This window comes from Hyla sarda, chromosome 3 (genome assembly GCF_029499605.1).
Source record: "Hyla sarda isolate aHylSar1 chromosome 3, aHylSar1.hap1, whole genome shotgun sequence".
NCBI classification, from domain to species: domain Eukaryota; kingdom Metazoa; phylum Chordata; class Amphibia; order Anura; family Hylidae; genus Hyla; species Hyla sarda.
This window is the reverse complement of record NC_079191.1, coordinates 410,490,714-410,515,639: the sequence shown is the minus strand read 5'-3', so window position 1 is coordinate 410,515,639 and position 24,926 is coordinate 410,490,714. Positions and strand designations below refer to the sequence as shown.

Genomic DNA, 24,926 nt, shown 5'->3' with positions numbered 1-24,926 from the left:
AGTGAAGGAAGACAGACTACCGGGCTATAATTAGTCAGTACCCTTAAAGGTGCTTACACATCCAAGGTGCTTACACATCTTATTCCCTATCCCCGCAGCTGGGAACGCCCGCGATCATGCCCCCGCCCCCGTGTGATGTCATGCTCCGCCCCTCAATGCAAGCCTACGGGAGGGGGCGTGATAGCCATCACGCCCCCTCCCGTAGGCTTGCATTGAGGGGCGGAGCGTGACGTCACACGGGGGCGGGGGCGTGACGTCACACGCCGCCAGCTCTGCAGTCGACCGTAATCAGACCCGGATAAATACGCTCCGGGGACTGATTACAAACAAGGTGCCGCGTGCATGATCGCGGGCGTCCCCAGCTGCGGGACTCCCACGATCAGGCATCTCATCCCCTATCCTTTGGTTAGGGGATAAGATGTGTAAGCACCGAAATTCCCATTTTAAGCTCAGCATCAGGTAAAAGGAGGTAGATGCCAGACAGCAGGCACAAACTGATGTCTGGGGTCTTTTGTGAAGTGTCACAGACCAGAAGATGCTCCTGTAAGGTCTGGGGTTTTCAAGGAATAGAAACCCAGAGCTAAATTAATTTAAAACCAGCACCACCCCTGTCCTCAGGTTGTGTGCGGTAATGCAGCTCAGTTCCATTGAAGTGAACAGATCAAAGTTGTAATACAACACACAACCTGAGGACCGGGGTGGCGCTATTTTTGAACGATATTAACTCTGTGTTTCCAGACAACCCCTTGGGTTTCCAGACAACCCTTAATGGGTTGAATACTGATAAATTCCTGTCAGCATTGTATTATCGCTAACATGTAAGAAGGGCATGCCACCTAGTTTGAAAGTAACCACTAAGCGTTTGTGTATCTCATTGTTTCCCAACCAGGGCTTCTCCAGCTGTTGCTAAACTACAACTCCCAGCATGCCCGGACAGCCTTTGGCTGTCCGGGCATGCTGGGAGTTGTAGTTTAGCAACAGCTGGGGGCACCCTGATTGGGAAACACTGCTGTATCTATAGAGAATTGCAACTGTCAAGATTGCTGTGTCACCGTTCAGCAAGCCTGTTTGTCTGGACCCCATCAGTCTGCACTTGTCTCAGTGTCAGTGAACCAAGCGTGAGGATAAAGACCGAACCTCACGCTAAACTATTTTTTCGAAATCTTTTTCTCGCCAGTTCTAAAATGCATACAAAATGCAATGTGGAAAAAATATGCAACGTATACGGCGAGAAGTGTTTCGCAACAATTGGAACCGGTTTCTTCTGCCCGATGTCTGCGTTACATTTTACAAATTGACATAAGACGTAGATGAATAGTAACTTGTGCCTTCACAATGCATTAAATGTGTTTATTTTGACAGGAGACCTTCACTTTTCTTGTACTTGGATTTATTAGAGCCATATGGCGGTGCTGTATGTAATCTCTATGTTGTAACATGCAGCATATGGCGCCTAAATCCATGTGTAGGTTGTATGTTAAACTACATGTGTATATTACATCCAATGTCATCCTTTAACCCCTTAAAGGGGTACTCCCATGGAAAACGTTTTATTTTTAAATCAACTGGTGCCAGAAAGTTAAACAGATTTGTAAATTACTTCTATTAAAAAATCTTAATCCTTCCAGTACTTTTTAGGGGATATATACTGCAGAGGAAATGCTTTACTTTAGACTTCTCTGATGTCATGACCACAGTGCTCTCTGCTGACCTCTGCTGTCCATTTTAGGAACTGCCCAGACAAGGAGAAAATCCCCATAGCAAACATATGCTGCTCTGGACAGTTCCTAAAATGGACAGCAGAGGTCAGCAGAGAGCACTGTGGTCGTGACAGCAGAGAAATCTAAAAAGATAAGCATTCCTTCTGTAGTATCTTTTAAGTAGCCCCTAAAAAGTACTGAAAGGATTAAGATTTTTTAATAGAAGTTATTTTACAAATTTGTTTAACTTTCTGGCACCAGTTGATTAAAAAAAAAAAAAAAAAGTTTTCCACGGGAGTACCCTTTTAACGACGCAGGACGTATATTTACGTCCTGCGCCGGCTCCCGCGATATGAAGCGGGGTCGCGCTGCGACCCCGCATCACGTCACGTCGGTCCCGGCGCTCATCAACGGCCGGGACCTGCGGCTAATACCACACATCGCCGATCATGGCGATGTGCGGTATTAACCCTTTAGAAGCGGCGGTCAAAACTGACCGCCGCTTCTAAAGCGAAAGTATCCCGGCTAGTCAGTCAGGCTGTTCGGGACCACCGCGGTGAAATGGCGGTGTCCCGAACAGCTTTCAGGACACCGGGAGGGCCCTTACCTGCCTCTTCAGTGTCTGATCGGCGAATGACTGCTCCGTGCCTGAGATCCAGGCAGGAGCAGTCAAGCGCCGATAACACTGATCACAGGCGTGTTAATACACGCCAGTGATCAGTATAGGAGATCAGTGTGTGCAGTGTTATAGGTCCCTATGGGACCTATAAAACTGCAAAAAAAAGTAACAAAAAAGTGTTAATAAAGGTCATTTAACCCCTTCCCTAATAAAAGTTTGAATCACCCCCCTTTTCCCATAAAAAAAAATAAAACAGTGTAAATAAAAATAAACATATGTGGTATCGCCGCGTGCGTAAATGTCCGAACTATGAAAATATATTGTTAATTAAATCGCAGAGTCAATGGCGTACACGCAAAAAATTCCAAAGTCCAAAAAAGCGTATTTTGGTCACTTTTTATACCATTAAAAAATGAATAAAAAGTGATCAAAAAGTCCGATCAAAACAAAAATCATACCAATAAAAACTTCAGATCACGGCTCAAAAAATGAGCCCTCATACCGCCCTGTACGTGGAAAAATAAAAAAGTTATAGGGATCAGAAGATGACATTTTTAAACGTATAAATTTTCCTGCATGTAGTTATGATATTTTCCAGAAGTACGACAAAATCAAACCTATATAAGTAGGGTATCATTTAAACTGTATGGACCTACAGAATAATGATAAGGTGTAATTTTTACCGAAATATGTACTGCGTAGAAACGGAAGCCCCCAAAAGTTACAAAATGGCGTTTTTTCTTCGATTTTGTCGCACAATGATTTTTTTTCCATTTCGTCGTGAATTTTTGGATAAAATGACTAATGTCATTGCAAAGTAGAATTGGTGACGCAAAAAATAAGCCATAATATGGATTTTTAGGTGGAAAATTGAAAGGGTTATGATTTTTAAAAGGTAAGGAGGAAAAAACAAAAGTGCAAAACGGAAAAACCCTGAGTCCTTAAGGGGTTAAGGATGCAGAGATTTTTTATTTTGGCTTTTTCGTTTCTTTCCTTCTCGCCTTAGCGCTTTCAGTTTTCCTCCTACAGACCCATACGAGGATTTTTTTTTTTTTTTTGTGGCAACAACCTCATTTTAGCATAAAATCTACAGTGAAAAAATAAAATGAAATTTGTGGGACAAAAAAAAACCTATATATATATATATATATATATATATATATATATATATATAAATTTGCAACTTTGAGGCGTAACATATTTTAACATATTTAACAATTGGGTATTATTATTGATACCCAATTAATGTAGGTTTGTTTTTATTTGACTACTTTAAAAAAATTATAACTTTTTTGTTAGAAAATTTGTATGCTTCAAATTGTTATCTTACCAAACCCCTATAACTTTTTTGTTTTCCAATATACGTGGATGTATAAGGGCTCATTTTTTTGCGCTGTGGTCTGTAGTTTTTCTAGATACCATTTTTGTTTTGATGGGACTTTTTGATCACTTATTATTTTTTTTCTGCTATATGAAGTGACCAAAAATCAGCAATTCTGGTCTTTATATTTATTTTACTTTAAACCATTGACCTGGTGGTTTAATTAACGGTTTATTTTAATAGTTTGGACAGTACGGACACGGCAATACCCCCTTTTTTTACACTGTTTTTTTATAAAATGGGAAAAGTGGGATGATTCACATGTATGAACCTTATTTTTAAAAATGTTTCCCTCTTTTTTAGTCACTATAGGGATCTATTACATGCAATCTTTTGTTGCCCTAGCACAGTATGGTAGCAGCGTGTGATGAGGGCAGATGTTGTTACCCTAGGGGCAGATGGCATTAAGCCCTTGTATTCGTGACGCCAGGGCGTGGTTTATCCTCGATACCACCCGAAGGTATACCGCTGGATCCTGGGCTAGGAACAGGGGCAATAATGACTCCGACGCCAAGTTACGGGTAACGTTTTTTCAAACCAGTAGAGAACAGTGACAAGTGAGAATCTGTCATGTATCACATTGGTTATATATAAAGACACAACCTGCCATGTTTATTTTTTTAAATTGAAGGATATTAGGTAGAATTTTAAGTACTTAATTTTTCTTAAAATTTTACATGAAAAGGGTTATTAAGTGATGATCTTCAATTTCTGTAAAATACAATTATTTATGGGGTGTCTATGGGGTGAATGATGTAATACACAGTTTGTGACGCCGGGGTCACATTAACTTCCATGTTTCAAGGTTTAACTTTTCTGGGCCATGAGCTGGGGCAATTTGTGTGCAGGGGATGTGCAAAGTGACCCTGGGAAGCCTATTGACTTGCTGGGACTTGTAGTTGCTTGCACTTAGCTTTGAGCTTACTGCCAAGCTTGACTTTTACCTGTGTGATTGGGAATTGCAGATTTTAGGTTTCTTTTCTCCTAAGGCCTAATCAGCATTGTTTTTTTGCATCCACATTGATTGATGTGGATCTTACCTCTGGGACACCCACCTATCTTTACATTGGAGGCAAAGGTGAATCCCCTTGTTGCATGTTACATACGTACCCTGCTTGGCTCCAGCACTGTCTCTCTTCTTTTCTCAGCACATCTGGCTGCTTCCCTCGCTGTCCTGATGTTTGCCATTGGGTAACATGCTGGTCTATCAGGAGGTTCGAGCACCAGGCCAATCAGCTGCTGCACTGACACTCACACTTCCCAGCGGTGGGAGATTTAAACTAATCTACTGCTCAGTCCCATGCCTGTGATTGTATTTAGCCCCATCACCAGCATCCCTGTTCCCTTTGTTCTCATACTGTTCTGACTTCCTGTGGCCTGACCTTTTGCTTGCTCCCTGGCTTTTATCCTATCTGCCGACATGGTGTTTTGCTACTCTCTAAGTTTGACCCTTGCATGTCCTGTGTTGTCTCTGATTTTGTACTATGCTGCCTTCTTGGTTTTGATCCACAGGATTGTTACTGTTACCTTTTGATTTAACCTTTTAAGGACCCAGGACATATGAGTACGTCCTGGGTCCCGGTCCTGGGATATAACGCGGGGTCACACGGTGACCCCGCATCATATCACGGCGGTTCCGGCGTCATAGTGAAGCCGGGACCCGCCTCTAATAGCGCGCGGCACCACGCTCAAAGCTGAGCCACGCGACTAAAAGTGAAAGTAAAAAGTGCCGATTAGCTCAGGGAGCTGTTCGGGATCGCCGCGGTATAATCGCGGCATCCCGAACAGCTGTAGCACAGGAGGGTCTCTTACCTTCCTTCCGGCAGTCCAATCGCTGATTGAATGCTTCAAGCCTGAGATCCAGGCTTGAGCATTCAATCGCCGAAAACACTGATTGATCCATTCCTATGGAGATGAATCAATTAGTGTTAAAGATCAGTTAATGCAATGTTATAGCCCCCCCTATAGGAGCTATAATATTGCATAAGAAAAGTGTAAAAAAAAATCATTAACCCTTTCAATTATCCCTTCCCCTAATAAAAGTTTGAATCACCCGGCATTTCCAAGAATAAAAAAAACACAGTTTAAATAAAAATAAAAATAAACATATGTGGTATCGCCGCTTGCGGAAATGTCCGAATTATAAAAAATATGCCGCTTTTTAAACCGCACGTTCAATGGCGTACGCGCAAAAAAATTCAAAAGTCCAAAATAGTGCATTTTTGATCACTTTTTATACCACAAAAAAGTTAATAAAAAGTGATCAAAAAGTCTGATCAGAACAAAAATGGTACCGCTAAAAACATCAGATCACGGTGCAAAAAATGAGCCCTCATAGCCCCCTGAACATGGAAAAATAAAAAAGTTGACCATTTTAAACGTATAAATTTTCCTGCATGTATTCATGATTTTTTTCTGAAGTGATACAAAATCAAGCCTATACAAGTAGGGTATCATTTTAACCATATGGACCTACAGAATAAAGATAAGGTATCATTTTTGCCGAAAAATGTACTGCGTAAAAACGGAAGCCCCCCAAAACTTACAAAATGGTGTTTTTTCATCAATTTTATCGCACATTGATTTTTTTTCCCGTTTCACCGTAGATTTTTGGGTAAAATCACTAATTTCTTTACAACGTACAATTAGTGACGCAAAAAATAAGCCATCATAAAGAATTTTAGGTGAACATTTTAAAGAGTTATGATTTTTTAAAGTTAAGGAGGAAAAATGGAAAATGAAAAAACAGAAAAGGCCTGGGTCCTTAAGGGGTTAAACCTTTTTTATTGACTTTGACTGTGTAACACTTCTTGAAGCCCCTGTACTTAGTTCAGTATAGGGACTGTCGCCCAGTTGGGGTGGATAGTCCAAGTAGGTTGGCACAGAGGTTGGGGCTAGATTCAATCCTGCAATCCTAGGTATAAAAAAAAAACCATAACTAAATAAACAAATAAATAAACAAAGAAAGATAGCATTACATTATGAGATGGAAATACCCTTTATTCTTTAAAACTCACCCTACTGTTGGAAGAAGATAACTAGAATTGTATCATTTTAACATCAATATCTATGGAAGGAATTTGGATCTCTAAACTGCTGTAAAGATATCTTGTGAAATAATTTTTGGCTCATTGGTTAGCACTGTTTCCTTGCAGCACTTGGGTCCTTGGTTCAAATCCCACCAAGGACACCATCTGCATAGAGTTTGTATGTTCTCTCCATGTTTGCGTGGGTTTCCTCTGGCTACTGAGAGGTTTAGATCAGGGGTCTCAAACAAACTCCCTACATTAGGTAGCCGTAGCACAGATTCCCCACATTAGGTAGCACAGCACTGTTTCCCCACATTAGGTAGCCATAGAAAAGTTTCCCCACATTAGGTAGCACAGAACAGTTTCCCCACATTAGGTAGCCGTAGCACAGATTCCCCAGATTAGGTAGCGCAACACAGTTCCTCACATTAGGTAGCGCAGCACAGTTTCCCCACATTAGGTAGTGTAGCACAGATTCCCCACATTAGGCAGCCGTAGCACAGATTCCCCACATTAGGTAGTGCAGCACAGCTCCCCACATTAGGTAGCGCAGCACAGTTTCTCCACATTAAGTAGCCATAGCACATTTTCTCCACATTAGGTAGCGCAGCATAGTTTCCCCACGTTAGGTAGCCATAGCACAGTTTCCCCACATTAGGTAGCGCAGCACAGTTTCTCCACATTAGGTAGCCGTAGCACAGATTCCCCAGATTAGGTAGCCGTAGCACAGATTCCCCACATTAGGTAGCCGTAGCACAGATTCCCCACATTAGGTAGCGCAGCACAGTTTCCCCACATTTGGTAGCCATATCATATTTTCTCCACATTAGGTAGCGCAGTACAGTTTCCCCACATTAGGTAGCCATAGCACAGATTCCCCACATTAGGTAGCCGTAGCACAGATTCCCCACATTAGGTAGCTGTAGCACAGATTCCCCACATTATATAGCCGTAGCACAGATTCCCCACATTAGGTAGCCATAGAGCAGATTCCCCACATTAGGTAGCCATAGCACAGATTCCCCACATTAGGTAGCCTTAGAACAGTTTCCCCACATTAGGTAGCCATAGCACAGATTCCCAAAATTAGGTAGCCGTAGCACAGATTCCCCACATTAGGTAGCATAGCACTGTTTCCCCACATTAGGTAGCCATAGAAAAGTTTCCCCACATTAGGTAGCGCAGCACAGTTTCCCCACATTAGGTAGCCGTAGCACAGATTCCCCAGATTAGGGAGCGCAACACAGTTCCTCACATTAGGTAGCGCAGCACAGTTTCCCCACATTAGGTAGTGTAGCACAGATTCCCCACATTAGGTTGCCATAGCACAGATTCCCCACATTAGGTTGCCGTAGCACAGATTCCCCACATTAGGTAGTGCAACGCAGCACCCCACATTAAGTAGCGCAGCACAGTTCCTCCACATTAGGTAGCCATAGCACATTTTCTCCACATTAGGTAGCGCAGTACAGTTTCCCCACATTAGGTAGCCATAGCACCGATTCCCAACATTAGGTAGCGCAGCACAGTTTCCCCACATTAGGTAGCCATAGCACAGATTCCCAACATTAGGTAGCCGTAGCACAGATTCCCCACATTAGGTTGCCATAGCACAGATTCCCCACATTAGGTTGCCGTAGCACAGATTCCCCACATTAGGTAGTGCAACGCAGCACCCCACATTAAGTAGCGCAGCACAGTTCCTCCACATTAGGTAGCCATAGCACATTTTCTCCACATTAGGTAGCGCAGTACAGTTTCCCCACATTAGGTAGCCATAGCACCGATTCCCAACATTAGGTAGCGCAGCACAGTTTCCCCACATTAGGTAGCCATAGCACAGATTCCCCACATTAGGTAGCCGTAGCACAGATTCCCCACATTAGGTAGTGCAACACAGATCCCCACATTAGGTCACGCAGGACAGTTTCTCTCCATTAGGTAGCCATAGCACAGTTTCCCCACATTAGGTAGCCATAGCACAGATTCCCCACATTAGGTAGCCGTAGCACAGATTCCCCACATTAGGTAGTGCAACACAGCTCCCCACATTAGGTAGCGCAGCACAGTTTCCCCACATTAGATAGCCATGGCACAGAGGTTGGGGCTAGATTCAATCCTGCAATCCTAGGTATAAAAAAAAAAAATAACTAAATAAACAAATAAATAAACAAAGAAAGATAGCATTACATTATGAGATGGAAATACCCTTTATTCTTTAAAACTCACCCTACTGTTGGAAGAAGATAACTAGAATTGTATCATTTTAACATCAATATCTATGGAAGGAATTTGGATCTCTAAATTGCTGTAAAGATATCTTGTGAAATAATTTTTGGCTCATTGGTTAGCACTGTTTCCTTGCAGCACTTGGGTCCTTGGTTCAAATCCCACCAAGGACACCATCTGCATAGAAATTGTATGTTCTCTCCATGTTTGCGTGGGTTTCCTCTGGCTACTGAGAGGTTTAGATCAGGGGTCTCAAACAAACTCCCTACATTAGGTAGCCGTAGCACAGATTCCCCACATTAGGTAGCACAGCACTGTTTCCCCACATTAGGTAGCCATAGAAAAGTTTCCCCACATTGGGTAGCACAGAACAGTTTCCCCACATTAGGTAGCCGTAGCACAGATTCCCCAGATTAGGTAGCGCAACACAGTTCCTCACATTAGGTAGCGCAGCACAGTTTCCCCACATTAGGTAGTGTAGCACAGATTCCCCACATTAGGCAGCCGTAGCACAGATTCCCCACATTAGGTAGCGCAGCACAGTTTCTCCACATTAGGTAGCCATAGCACATTTTCTCCACATTAGGTAGCGCAGCATAGTTTCCCCACGTTAGGTAGCCATAGCACAGTTTCCCCACATTAGGTAGCGCAGCACAGATTCTCCACATTAGGTAGCCGTAGCACAGATTCCCCAGATTAGGTAGCCGTAGCACAGATTCCCCACATTAGGTAGCCGTAGCACAGATTCCCCACATTAGGTAGCGCAGCACAGTCTCCCCACATTTGGTAGCCATATCATATTTTCTCCACATTAGGTAGCGCAGTACAGTTTCCCCACATTAGTTAGCCATAGCACAGATTCCCCACATTAGGTAGCCGTAGCACAGATTCCCCACATTAGGTAGCTGTAGCACAGATTCCCCACATTATATAGCCGTAGCACAGATTCCCCACATTAGGTAGCCATAGAGCAGATTCCCCACATTAGGTAGCCATAGCACAGATTCCCCACATTAGGTAGCCTTAGAACAGTTTCCCCACATTAGGTAGCCATAGCACAGATTCCCAAAATTAGGTAGCCGTAGCACAGATTCCCCACATTAGGTAGCATAGCACTGTTTCCCCACATTAGGTAGCCATAGAAAAGTTTCCCCACATTAGGTAGCGCAGCACAGTTTCCCCACATTAGGTAGCCGTAGCACAGATTCCCCAGATTAGGGAGAGCAACACAGTTCCTCACATTAGGTAGCGCAGCACAGTTTCCCCACATTAGGTAGTGTAGCACAGATTCCCCACATTAGGTTGCCATAGCACAGATTCCCCACATTAGGTTGCCATAGCACAGATTCCCCACATTAGGTAGTGCAACGCAGCACCCCACATTAAGTAGCGCAGCACAGTTCCTCCACATTAGGTAGCCATAGCACATTTTCTCCACATTAGGTAGCGCAGTACAGTTTCCCCACATTAGGTAGCCATAGCACCGATTCCCAACATTAGGTAGCCGTAGCACAGATTCCCCACATTAGGTAGCACAGCACAGTTTCCCCACATTAGGTAGCCATAGCACAGTTCCCCACATTAGGTAGCGCAGCACAGTTTCCCCACATTAGGTAGCCATAGCACAGATTCCCCACATTAGGTAGCCGTAGCACAGATTCCCCACATTAGGTAGTGCAACACAGATCCCCACATTAGGTCGCGCAGGACAGTTTCTCTCCATTAGGTAGCCATAGCACAGTTTCCCCACATTAGGTAGCCATAGCACAGATTCCCCACATTAGGTAACCATAGCACAGATTCCCCACATTAGGTAGTGCAACACAGATCCCCACAATAGGTAGCGCAGGACAGTTTCTCTCCATTAGGTAGCCATAGCACATTTTCTCCTTATTAGGTAGCGCAGTACAGTTTCCCCACATTAGGTAGCCATAGCACATATTCCCCGCGTTAGGTAGCCATAGCACAGATTCCCCACATTAGGTAGCGCAGCACAGTTTCCCCACATTAGGTAGCCATAGCACAGATTCCCCACATTAGGTAGCCGTAGCACAGATTCCCCACATTAGGTAGCGCAGCACAGTTTCCCCACATTAGGTAGCCATAGCACAGTTTCCCCACATTAGGTAGCACAGCACGGATTCCCCACATTAGGTAGCCATAGCACCGATTCCCAACATTAGGTAGCCGTAGCACAGATTCCCCACATTAGGTAGTGCAACACAGATCCCCACATTAGGTCGCGCAGGACAGTTTCTCTCCATTAGGTAGCCATAGCACAGTTTCCCCACATTAGGTAGCCATAGCACAGATTCCCCACATTAGGTAACCATAGCACAGATTCCCCACATTAGGTAGTGCAACACAGATCCCCACAATAGGTAGCGCAGGACAGTTTCTCTCCATTAGGTAGCCATAGCACATTTTCTCCACCTTAGGTAGCGCAGTACAGTTTCCCCACATTAGGTAGCCATAGCACATATTCCCCGCGTTAGGTAGCCATAGCACAGATTCCCCACATTAGGTAGCGCAGCACAGTTTCCCCACATTAGGTAGCCATAGCACAGATTCCCCACATTAGGTAGCCGTAGCACAGATTCCCCACATTAGATAGCGCAGCACAGTTTCCCCACATTAGGTAGCCATAGCACAGTTTCCCCACATTAGGTAGCACACCACGGATTCCCCACATTAGGTAGGGCAACACAGCTCCCCACATTAGGTAGCGCAGCACATTTCCCCCACATTAGATAGCCATAGCACAGATTCCCCACATTAGGTAGCCGTAGCACAGTTCTCCCACATTAAGTAGTGCAGCACAGTATCCCCACATTAGGTAGCCATAGCACAGTTTCCCCACATTAGGTAGCCGTAGCACATATTCCCCACATTAGGTAGCCTTAGCATAGATTCCACACGTTAGGTAGCCATAGCACAGATTCCCCACATTAGGTAGCGCAGCATAGTTTCCCCACATTAGGTAGCCATAGCACAGTTTCCCCACATTAGGTAGCGCAGCACAGTTTCCCCACATTAGGTAGCCGTAGCACAGATTCCCCAGTTTAGTTAACCGTAGCACAGATTCCCCACATTAGGTAGCCGTAGCACATATTCCCCACATTAGGTAGGCGTAGCACAGATTCCCCATATTAGGTAGTGCAACACAGCTCCCCACATTAGGTAGCGCAGCACAGTTTCCCCACATTAGATAGCCATAGCACATTTTCTCCACATTAGGTAGCACAGTACAGTTTCCCCACATTAGGTAGCCATAGCACAGATTCCCCACATTAGGTAGCCGTAGCACAGATTCCCCACATTAGGTAGTGCAACACAGCTCCCCACATTAGGTAGCGCAGCACAGTTTCCCCACATTAGATAGCCATAGCACATTTTCTCCACATTAGGTAGTGCAGTACAGTTTCCCCACATTAGGTAGCCGTAGCACAGATTCCCCACATTAGATAGCTGTAGCACAGATTCCCCACATTAGGTAGCCGTAGCACAGATTCTCCACATTAGGTAGCCTTAGCACAGTTTCCCCACATTAGGTAGCCTTAGCACAGTTCTCCCACATTAAGTAGTGCAGCACAGTATCCCCACATTAGGTAGCCATAGCACAGATTCCCCACATTAGGTAGCCATAGCACAGATTCCCCACATTAGGTAGTGCAACACAGATCCCCACAATAGGTAGCGCAGGACAGTTTCTCTCCATTAGGTAGCCATAGCACATTTTCTCCACATTAGGTAGCGCAGTACAGTTTCCCCACATTAGGTAGCCATAGCACATATTCCTCGCGTTAGGTAGCCATAGCACAGATTCCCCACATTAGGTAGCGCAGCACAGTTTCCCCACATTAGGTAGCCATAGCACAGTTTCCCCACATTAGGTAGCGCAGCACAGTTTCTCCACATTAGGTAGCCGTAGCACAGATTCCCCAGATTAGGTAGCCGTAGCACAGATTCCCCACATTAGGTAGCCGTAGCACAGATTCCCCACATTAGGTAGCGCAGCACAGTTTCCCCACATTAGGTAGCCATAGCACAGTTTCCCCACATTAGGTAGCGCAGCACAGTTTCCCCACATTAGGTAGCCATAGCACAGATTCCCCACATTAGGTAGCCGTAGCACAGATTCCCCACATTAGGTAGTGCAACACAGATCCCCACATTAGGTCGCGCAGGACAATTTCTCTCCATTAGGTAGCCATAGCACAGTTTCCCCACATTAGGTAACCATAGCACAGATTCCCCACATTAGGTAGCCATAGCACAGATTCCCCACATTAGGTAGTGCAACACAGATCCCCACAATAGGTAGCGCAGGACAGTTTCTCTCCATTAGGTAGCCATAGCACAGTTTCTCCACATTAGGTAGCGCAGTACAGTTTCCCCACATTAGGTAGCCATAGCACATATTCCCCACGTTAGGTAGCCATAGCACAGATTCCCCACATTAGGTAGCGCAGCACAGTTTCCCCACATTAGGTAGCCATAGCACAGATTCCCCACATTAGGTAGCCGTAGCACAGATTCCCCACATTAGGTAGCGCAGCACAGTTTCCCCACATTTGGTAGCCATATCATATTTTCTCCACATTAGGTAGCGCAGTACAGTTTCCCCACATTAGGTAGCCATAGCACAGATTCCCCACATTAGGTAGCCATAGCACAGATTCCCCACATTAGGTAGCCGTAGCACAGATTCCCCAGATTAGGTAGCCGTAGCACAGATTCCCCACATTAGGTAGCCGTAGCACAGATTCCCCACATTAGGTAGGGCAGCACAGTTTCCCCACATTTGGTAGCCATATCATATTTTCTCCACATTAGGTAGCGCAGTACAGTTTCCCCACATTAGGTAGCCATAGCACAGATTCCCCACATTAGGTAGCCGTAGCACAGATTCCCCACATTAGGTAGCTGTAGCACAGATTCCCCACATTATATAGCCGTAGCACAGATTCCCCACATTAGGTAGCCATAGAGCAGATTCCCCACATTAGGTAGCCATAGCACAGATTCCCCACATTAGGTAGCCTTAGAACAGTTTCCCCACATTAGGTAGCCATAGCACAGATTCCCAAAATTAGGTAGCCGTAGCACAGATTCCCCACATTAGGTAGCATAGCACTGTTTCCCCACATTAGGTAGCCATAGAAAAGTTTCCCCACATTAGGTAGCTCAGTACAGTTTCCCCACATTAGGTAGCCGTAGCACATATTCCCCACATTAGGTAGTGCAACACAGCTCCCCACATTAGGTAGCGCAGCACAGTTTCTCCACATTAGGTAGCCATAGCACATTTTCTCCAACTTAGGTAGCGCAGTATAGTTTCCCCACATTAGGTAGCGCAGCACAGTTTCCCCACATTAGGTAGCTGTAACACAGATTCCCCACATTAGGTAGCCATAGCACAGATTCCCCACATTAGGTAGCCATAGCAGAGATTCCCCACATTAGGTAGCGCAGCACAGTTTCCCCACATTAGGTAGCCATAGTACAGTTTCCCCAGATTAGGTAGCGCAGCACAGTTTCCTCACATTAGGTAGCCGTAGCACAGTTTCCCCAAATTAGGTAGCGCAACACAGTTCTCCATATTAGGTAGTGCAGCACAGTTTCCCCACATTAGGTAGCCGTAGCACAGATTCCCCACACTAGGTAGACGTAGCACAGATTCCCCACATTAGGTAGCCGTAGCACAGATTCCCCACATTAGGTAGTGCAACACAGCTGCCCACATTAGGTAGCGCAACACAGTTTCTCCACATTAGGTAGCCATAGCACATTTTCTCCAGATTAGGTAGCGCAGTACAGTTTCTTCACATTAGGTAGCTGTAGCACAGATTCCCCACATTAAGTAGCAGTAGCACAGATTCCCCACATTAGGTAGCCGTAGCTCAGATTAACCACATAAGGTAGCCATAGCACAGATTCCCCACATTAGGTAGCCGTAGCACAGATTCCCCACCTTAGGTAGCGCAGAACAGATTCCCCACATTAGGTAGCCTTAGCACAGTTTCCCCACATTAGGTAGCGCAGCACAGTTTTCCCACATTAGGTAGCCGTAGCACAGACTCCCCACATTAGGTGGCTGTAGCACAGATTCCCCACATTAAGAAACCGTAGCACAGATTCCCCACATTAGGTAGCCATAGCAAAGTTTCCCCACATTAGGTAGCGCAGCACAGTTTCCCCACATTAGGTAGCCGTAGCACAGATTCCCCAGATTAGGTAGCGCAACACAGTTCCTCACATTAGGTAGCGCAGCAGTTTCCCACATTAGATAGCGTAGCACAGACTCCCCACATTAGGTAGCCGTAGCACAGATTCCCCACATTAGGCAGCCGTAGCTCAGATTACCCACATTAGGTAGTGCAACACAGCTCTCCACATTAGGTAGCGCAGCACAGTTTCTCCACATTAGGTAGCCATAGCACATTTTCTCCACATTAGGTAGCGCAGTATAGTTTCCCCACATTAGGTAGCGCAGCACAGTTTCCCCACATTAGGTAGCCGTAGCACAGATTCCCCACATTAGGTAGCCATAGCACAGATTCCCCACATTAGGTAGCCGTAGCATAGATTCCCCACATTAGGTAGCGCAGCACAGTTTCCCACCATTAGGTAGCCATAGCACAGTTTCCCCACATTAGGTAGCGCAGCACAGTTTCCCCACATTAGGTAGCCATATCACAGTTTCCTCGCGTTAGGTAGCGCAACACAGATTCCCCACATTAGGTAGCGCAGCACAGTTGCCCCACATTAGGTAGCCGTAGCACAGATTCCCCACATTAGGTAGTGCAACACAGCACCCCACATTAGGTAGTGCAGCACAGTTTCTCCACATTAGGTAGCCATAGCACATTTTCTCCACATCAGGTAGCGCAGTACAGTTTCTTCACATTAGGTTGCTATAGCACGGATTCCCCACATTAGGTAGCCGTAGCACAGATTCCCCACATTATGTAGCCGTAGCTCAGATTAGTCACATTAGGTAGCCATAGCACAGATTCCCCACATTAGGTAGCCGTAGCACAGATTCCCCACCTTAGGTAGCGCAGAACAGTTTCCCCACATTAGGTAGCCTTAGCACAGTTTCCCCACATTAGGTAGCGCAGCACAGTTTCCCCACATTAGGTAGCCGTAGCACAGATTCCCCACATTAGGTAGCTGTAGCACAGATTCCCCACATTAGGTAACCGTAGCACAGATTCCCCACATTAGGTAGCCTTAGCACAGATTCACCACCTGGATAGCACTACTTACATCTGCCTGCGGAGACTTCCTGGACGTCGACATCACTGCGCGGCGCTTGCAATGACATCATTCACCGCACGCACATCCGCCAGGAAGTCCCCACAGGCAGATGTAAGGAGCAGTTTAGTGAAGGGGCAAGACTGGTTACCCCATCATATGTGCATCGGGTCCCATGTAGAAGTGTTTGTCAAAGTGTTTGAAGTCTTCCGGCATTTAGCTCTGGTTGTCTGAAGCAGGGCTAAATACCTGAAGAAATCACGTGCCTGGCGCCCCGAACTGCATGTCCCGGGCATCGGACGATACAAATCCAGATCCCTGGTGCGGGCCGCAAAATTTCATTTTGAGGGCCGCAAATAGCCCGTGAGTTTGAGACCCCTGGTTTAGATTGTGTGCCCCAATGGGGACAGGGACCAATTTGAGTGTACAGCACTACAGAATCTGTGTGCGCTAAAAAGAAAAGAAAGCAACAAAATGGTGTTCACCTTGGATCACCTTATGCTATCATCTAAGTACATACAAACAGAAGTTAGAGACAAAAGGCTTATTCACACTGTCGCTGTGCCCCGGTAAAAGGATCTCCGCCTGGCAGTTAGTCAGAAGGACGGGAGTTGAGCAGAGAAATAAAATACCAGACACCTGACGGATCACATTCCAGTCAATGGGACCCGGCGGTGTCAGAATGAATCGGAGCACAACGGCAGTGTGAACTTAGCCTAAATACGACATGAGGCGTAGTCTTATGTCACATATATAATGTAAATAGTATTCTTGGAAATTAGGCAGTAAATATAAGAAAATTAGAAGATGGAGATGGAGATCCGCGTCTGAAAGTATCAGGTACGCAGATGCGGACACTGCGCTCACCACGAATGATGTCATCATCTCCTTCAATACTTATCCTCCAAAAAAGCTGAATAAACATAAAAAATATGAAGCTTTCATAACAATTTAGTGAAACTAAATAAATATGATTGTGTGAGATAATAATTACATTATTTTACCCTCGTCTGCGCCGCAGTCGGGTCCAAAACTAATACAAAAGTTAATCTGAAAGTATAATAGAAAGTATTTTCCTACAATGAAAACGTGTTGCTTTGTAAACCACAGTCAGACCATTACTTCCTCCTTTTATCTCGGATGGCAAGATGTGTGCGGCTTTCTAAACATTGTGGTTTGGCCGGGAGGTGCGTAATTGCCCAAGTATAATAAAGACAGTGAAATAAGTGAATATTCTATAGCTTGTGGGGTACTGTAATGTGCATTCCCAGCTGCTAACCATGGGATGACAAGTGAATAGCCAAGTGTTTCCTAACCAGGGTGCCTCCAGCTGTTGCAAAACTACAACACTTAGCATGGCCAGACAGCCTTGGCTGTCCAGGCATGCTGGGAGTTGTAGTTTTGCAACAGCTGGAGGCACCCTGGTTGGGAGACATTGGAGCAGTCTGTGTACTGAGTTTACACTAAACTTAGAGATAAGGGTTTTTTACATTTTCGGTGGGGAAAAAAATAAATAAAAATAATATATATATATATATATATATATATATATACACATATATATATATATATATATATATATATATATATATATATTTATATATATATGTATATATATATATATATATTTTTTTTTTTTCATCAAAAATGTAAAAAACCCTTATCTCTAAGTTTAGTGTAAACTCAGTACACAGACTGCTTTTTTTTTATAAAGAATTTCATATCTGTAAAAAAAAAAAAAGTATATATATATATATATATATATATATATATATATGTATATACATATATATATGTATATATATATACTTTTTTTATTTTATTTATTTATTTTTTACAGATATGAAATTCTTTATAAAAAAAAGAAAAAGAAAAAAAGATGAGCGCTGGCCCCATAAAGATATATTAAGAAATTACTCACAGTGCAGATTTATGTAGCTGTTTACATTGAAAACAGAAATGGCGTTTGTGGCTCCAAGTTCACTTTGAGCTCCACCTTTGCTTAGTGTCCTGCAGTCGGTAAATAGAAAGTTTTTGTTGAGCCTTAACATTGCAAAAAAATTTATATATGTTATGGTGCCTAATGACAGGTTATATGTTCATTGTTTTTATATAATTATATCTATCTATTAATACACAAAGCACCGGCTATGTATAAATGCTGAAATGCTGCAATGGGCCACATAAACTACTCTTTTCAAAAATAGAGGCTAATTACTAAAGTAGAAAAAACTATTTCTTTATTGGAAAACAAACATTCATCATCATTATCACCTTAAGGACAAAGGGCGTACCTGTACGCCCTGGTCCCACTGCCATGCTATAACGTGGGGTCATAGGCTGACCCTGCATCATAGCGGGGTGATCCTGGCGATTATCAGCCGCCAGGACCTGTGTTTAATGGCGGACATCACTGACCGCGGCGATCAATGTTGATGGCTGCGTCTAAAACAAAAGTAGACTATTCCTGGCAGCTCAGTTGGGCTGTTCGGGACCGCCACAGTGAAATCGCAGGTCCCTACCTGCCTCCATCTCAGTCCGATCGGCACTCTGCTGCTCCATGCTTGAGATCCAGGCTGGAGCAGCAGAGCGCCGATAACACTGATCAATGCTATGCTATGGCATAGCATTGAACAGTGTATACAATCCGAAGATTGCATGTAATAGTCCCCTATGGGGGCAAAAAAATGGTGTGATTTAACCTCTCAAGGACGCAGGGCATACCGTGGTCCCCCCGCCTTATATCGGGTCAGTCCCGGGGGCTCACAGTGATGTCCATTATTAACCCTTCAGACGTGGTGATCAAAGTTGATTGCCAAGTCTAAAGTGAAAAAAAAAGCATTCCCTGCTGCTCAGTCAGGCTGATCGAGACCACTGTGGTGAAACCACGGTGTCCCGATCAGGTAGGGGGCTATAACATTGCTAAAAAAAAGTGTAAAAAAAAGTTACTAAATGTAATTTAACCCCTTCCCTAATAAAAGTTTGAATAACCCCCTTTTTTCCCATAAAAAAAAGAAATATGTAAATAAAAATAAATATAAACTTATGTGGTATTGCCATGTGCGTAAATTTCCGAACTATTAAAATATATAATTAATTAAACTGTACGGTCAATGGTGTACGCAAAAAAAATTCCAAAGTCCAAAATAGTGTATTTTTGGTCACTTTTTATACCATAAAAAAATGAATTAAAAGAGATCAAAAAGTCTGATCAAAACAAAAATGGTACCGATAAAAACTTCAGATCACGGCACGAAAAATTAGCCCTCATACATCCGCCGTGTATACGGAAAAATAAAAAGTTATAGGGGTCAGAAGAGGACATTTTTAAAAGTAAAAATTTTCGTTAATGTATTTATGATTTTTTTTAGAAGTAAAACAAAATCAAACCTATATAAGTAGAGTATTAATTTAATTGTATGGCCCACAGAATAAAGACAAGGTTTCATTTTTACAGACAAATGCACTGCGTAGAAAAGGAAGCCCCCAAAATTGACCAAATTTTAAACATACTAATTTTGGTGCATGTGATTAAAAAGTTTTTTAGAAGTAAAATAAAATAAAACCTTGTGACCGTATGGACTTCCAGAATAAAGATAAGGTGTCATGTTTACCGAAAAAAGTGCACTGTGTATAATCGGAATCCCCCAAAAGTTACAAAATGGTGGGGTTTTTTTCAATATTGCCCCACAATAATTTTTTTCTGGTTTTGCTGTAGATTTTGTGGTAAAATGATTGATGTCATTACAAAGTAAAATTGGTGGCACAAAAAAAAGCCCTCATATGGGTCTGTAGGTGGAAAATTTCAAGCGTTATGGAGAAAAAAATGAAGAAAAACAAAAGATGGTCCGGTCCTTAATTCCTTAACGACACAGGACATATACGTCCTGCGCTGGCTCCGCGTAACCGTTCATCATATCGGGTCGGTAACGGCAGCCATGAATGGCCGGGACCCGCCGCAAATACTGGACATCACCGATCGTGGTGATGCCCGGTATTAACCCTTCAGAAGGCGGCGATCAAAGTTGACCATCACGTCTAAAGTGAAACTGAAAGCATCCCAGCAGCTCAGCCTGGCTGTTCGGGACCGCCGCGGTGAAATCGTGGCATCCCGAACAGCTTGCAGGACACCAGGAGGATCCCTAACTGCCTCCTGTGTGTCCGATCTCCGAATGACTGCTCCGTGCCTGCGATAACACTGATAAATGCCATGTTAATACATGGCAGTGAACAGTGTAAGAGATCAGTGTGTGCAGTGTTATAGTCCCCTATGGGGGCTATAACAATCAGGGCTGCCATCAGAAATTTTGGGGCCCCTTACACAACTGAAGGCCTGGGCCCCCCCTTAAACCACGTGGCCCACCCCCCCAAATCCGCCCAGGGCCTGTCCCTAATCTTATTTTATTTTCTAATTATATATTTCTAATTAGATTAAAGCAGAGTGCAGTGCAATAAGACATTGTGCTGCACAGTATTTTTCTGCACTGCACCCTGCTATATTCTAATACACCCTAATCTAGTTACTGTGAAACTTCCCTAAAAATTCAACAATATTGCCTCATACGGATCATACAGAGGTAGATAAAAGCAAGGGCTCTGCAGCCATTATAAGGGATTACACTTACATTTACTGACTCACAAGCTACATCACGCCCTGTGCCCCCTATATATTTATAGAACCCCCCCTTTTTCCCCATATATTGTTAATGACCCCCTTGGTGCCCCCATACATATTTGTAAATCCCCCTCCCTTCTGTGCCCCCCTATATATTTAATGACCCTGTCTTGGTGCCCCCATATATATATATATATATATATATATAACCCCTTAAGTACCCAGGATGTCAGGGGACGTCCTGGCACCCTGGGCTTTAAGGACCCAGGACGTCCTGGCGGTTTCCGGTCGCTGCTGCGCGCCGGGCAGAGATCGGAAGCGGATGCCTGCTGAAATGCTTCAGCAGGCATCAAGGGCAAACGCCGAGGGGGTCCATGTAGGCCCCCCATGTCGGCGATCGTCGCAAATCGCGAGGGAAATCGCCCCTGCGATCTGCGGCGATACGGGGCTGATCGGGTCTCTGGGACCCGACCGGCCGGTAATTTTGCATGATCCTGGTTGTCACAGACAGCCAGGACCGTGCTGAAGTATAGGAGCGAGGTAATGAGGGGTGCAGTGAGAATTTACACCCCACAGGTGTCTGACAGTTCTTTGGAACAGTGGGCTGTGCAAATAAAAAATTTTGTAGAGCCAACTGTTCCAAAGATCTGACAGACACCAGTGGGGGGGGGGGGGGGGTAAATGCTCACTGTACCCCTTGTGACGTTCCTCAAGGGGTCTAGTTTCCAAAATGGTATGCCATGTGTTTTTTTTTGCTGTCCTAGCACCATAGGGGCTTCCTAAATGCGACATGCCCCCCGACCAAAATTTGCTCTCAAAAAGCCAAATATGACTCCTTCTCTTCTGAGCATTGTAGTTCGCCCGTAGTACACTTCAGGACAACTTATGGGGTACATCCATACTCAGAGGAGATGTGGTTACAAATTTTGGGGGGTATTTTCTGCTACTAACCCTTGCAAAAATGTGAAATTTGGGGGAAACACACATTTTAGTGAATTTTTTTTTTTACATATGCAAAAGTCGTGAAACCCCTGTGGGGTATTAAGGCTCACTTAATTCCTTGTTACGTTCCTCAAGGGGTCTAGTTTCCAAAATGGTATGCCATGTAGTTTTTTTTTTGCTGTTTTGGCACTATAGGGGCTTCCTATATGTGACATGCCCCCCAAAAACCATTTCAGAAAAACGTACTCTCCAAAATCCCCTTGTCACTCCTTCGCTTCTGAGCCCTCTACTGCGCCCGCCGAACTATTTACATAGACATATGAGGTATGTGCTTACTTGAAAGAAATTGGGCTACAAATATAAGTATATATTTTTTCCTTTTACCCCTTGTAAAAATTGAAAAATTGGGTCTACAAGAACATGCGAGTGTAAAAAATTAAGATTCTGAATTTTCTCCTTCACTTTGCTGCTATTCCTGTGAAACACCTAAAGGGTTAAAACACTTACTGAATATCATTTTGAATACTTTGAGGGGTACAGTTGGGGGGTCATTTGTGGGGTATTTCTAAGATGAAGACCCTTCAAATCCACTTGAAACCTGAACTGGTCCCTGAAAAATAGTGAGTTTGAAAATTTTGTGAAAAATTGGAAAATTGCTGCTGAACTTTGAAGCCCTCTGATCTCTTCCAAAAGTAAAAATACGTCAATTTTATGATGCAGACATAAAGTAGACATATTGTATATGTGATAAAAAATTATTTTTATTTGGAATATCCATTTTCCTTACAAGCAGAGAGCTTCAAAGTTAGAAAAGGGCTAACTTTTCACATTTTTCATCAAATTTGGGGATTTTTCACCAAGAAAAGATGCAAGTTACCACAAAATTTTACCACTATGTTAAAGTAGAATATATCACGAAAAAACAATCTCGGAATCAGAATGATAACTAAAAGCATCCCAGAATTATTAATGTTTAAATTGACAGTGGTCAGATGTGCAAAAAATGGCCGGGTCCTAAGGTGTAAAATGGCTGGGTCCTTAAGGGGTTAATGACCCCCTCTTGGTGCCCCCGTATATATATTTATTGAACCCCTCTCTCGGTGCCTCCATATATATATTTAATGACCCCCTCTTGGTGCCCCCATATATATTTATTGACCCCCCCCTCTTGGTGCCGCCATATATATATATTTAAGGACTCCCTCTCGGTGCCCCCATAATATATTTAATGACCCCCTCTTGGTGCCCCCATATATATTTCATGACCCCCCCTCCCCTCTGGGCCCTCATATACTGCTGTAGGCCCTCCACAGACATACTGCCTCCAGCCATATATAGGATGCGGCTTCAGGCAGTATATCTGTGTAATCGCCAGTTTCCATGGTCCAATCACTCCTTCTCTAGTCTGGGGTCAGGATCCACTGCTATGGCCTATGGGACCAAAAAAGGCAAGGGCCCCTGCTAGGCTCTGCAGCTCATCAATCTTGTTCCACACCCCTATTCCAACCAAATCCCACACACAATAAACTAAAATTTATATATGTAAGAAACATTTTAACATAGGTAAATTTCCATGACCAATAATACTGGTATACAAGGAGCAAATATATAAAACCACACAATAACTGAATAATAGCGCCATACTGTACTGAATAAAACCACTATACACAGACCAGTATACTGTACAGGATCTGTATACAATATAAGTGACTATATACAGGACCATATGGCAGTAGATATCAGCTGTACACAGGATGTCTATGCCATATAAGTGATTACAGTTACATTTTGGGACTCACAATTACGTATTTTCTGATCAGCAGCGTCCTCTTTCCTTTTCCTCTCTGTCCGGATAAGACCGCCATGTGGATCTCTTAACATCTGCAGGAAAAACATTTCACAGGTAGGTAGCCAGGTAAATAGGTAACTAGGTAGGTAGATCAGGAAGCCAGATATGTAGGTAGGTGACAAGCCAGGTAGGTAGGGGGCTAGCTAGGTAGTTAGGCAGCCATATATGAAGGCCAGGTACATAGTTGGATAGCTGGGTATATAGGTAGATAGCCTGGTATGTAGGTAAGTAGTTAGGCATCAAGGTATAAAGTGAGTCCCCCCCCATTCCCCATGGGTATAGGCAGAGTTATCTCCCCCCTTTCCCCTTAGGTATAGGCAGAGTTACCCCCTTTCCTCCCCTTTCCCTATAGGTATAGGCAGAGTTCCCCCCCCTACTTCCCTATAGCTATAGGCAGAGTTACCCCCCTTTCCTCCCCTTTCCCTATAGGTATAGGCAGAGTTACCCCCTTTCCTCCCTTTTCCCTATAGGTATAGGCAGAGTTACCCCCCTTTCCTCCCCTTTCCCTATAGGTATAGGCAAAGTTACCCCCTTCTTCCCTATAGGTATAGGCAGAGCTACCCCCCTTTCCTCCCCTTTCCCTATAGGTATAGGCAGAGTTACTCCCCTCCCCCTTTTCCCTATAGGTATAGGCAGAGTTACCCCCTCCCCCTTTTCCCTATAGGTAAAGGCAGAGTTACCCCCCTTTCTTCCCCTTTCTCTATGGGTATAGGCAGAGTAAAAAAAAAAAGTGATGCTCACCTGATATCCCATGCAGCGATCTCCTCAGCAGCAGGGCCCGCGTCTTCTCCCTTCCACAGTACAGGCGCTGATGAGTGACATCATCGGCGCCTGTACTGCATGCTGTGTGGGGTGGAGGTCACATCTCCTCTGTGTAAGCTGCAGATGTGGCTCACACAGAGGGGATGCCTTCTACTGCATGTGCGTGTGTCGCGCATACAGGACAAGGCAGCAATGTCTGCTGGGGATCTGGGACAAGTGTCCCGTATCCTCAGTAGCGGCGGCAGGCCCTTAACCCGGCCGGACGGGGTCTACTTCCTGCGGGCAGTGAGTGGGGACGGTCACAGAGCCTGTACCCCCCTGATGGCGGCCCTGATAACAATGCAAAAAAAAAAGGGAAATAAACTGTAATTGATACTTTAGTCCTTGAAATGTCAACCCAACCAAGAAAACATGAGCAATAAAGGAAAATAAGCACACAAATAGTACAGATAAACCATGTCCTGTTCTGCAAGGGGTATTCCAGTACTTTAAACTTATCTCCTATCAGATAATTGTCTGATCTAGTGATGAGTGGCATTG

The 24,926-nt window shown here is 44.2% G+C and overlaps 1 long non-coding RNA gene across 1 annotated transcript; it reads right to left on the bottom strand.

Moving 5' to 3' along the window:
* Positions 1–6,477: 6,477 nt before the first annotated feature.
* LOC130360862 (uncharacterized) lies at positions 6,478–23,658 on the bottom strand. The gene is made up of 3 exons (XR_008890842.1): positions 23,575–23,658; positions 18,140–18,228; positions 6,478–6,614 (listed from the first exon to the last, which is right to left on the bottom strand). It is a non-coding gene; the product is annotated as an uncharacterized LOC130360862 (long non-coding RNA).
* Between the last annotated feature and the right edge of the window lie 1,268 nt (positions 23,659–24,926).